Source organism: Glossina fuscipes, unplaced genomic scaffold, assembly GCF_014805625.2.
Source record: "Glossina fuscipes isolate IAEA_lab_2018 unplaced genomic scaffold, Yale_Gfus_2 1, whole genome shotgun sequence".
Classification (NCBI taxonomy): Eukaryota; Metazoa; Arthropoda; class Insecta; order Diptera; family Glossinidae; genus Glossina; species Glossina fuscipes.
Window position 1 is genome coordinate 19058098 of NW_023998415.1, and position 215 is coordinate 19058312.

Below are 215 nucleotides of genomic sequence, written 5' to 3' on the forward strand. Positions count from 1 at the left end.
AAAGTGAATATTGTCTAAACTCAAGATTGGCTTAAAAAGTATCATGGGAATTCGTCGTCCTTGAAAATATGCAATGCGCAATGGAGGCTCCACCAAAAGCAGACAAGGAAAAAAAATGCGGTGACTTATTCTCGGCAATCGAAATATGCATTTAGAAGACATAGCCGGCGTTCGAAAGATATCGAAGCCCTGACAATATACAACTTTGTTCAAAA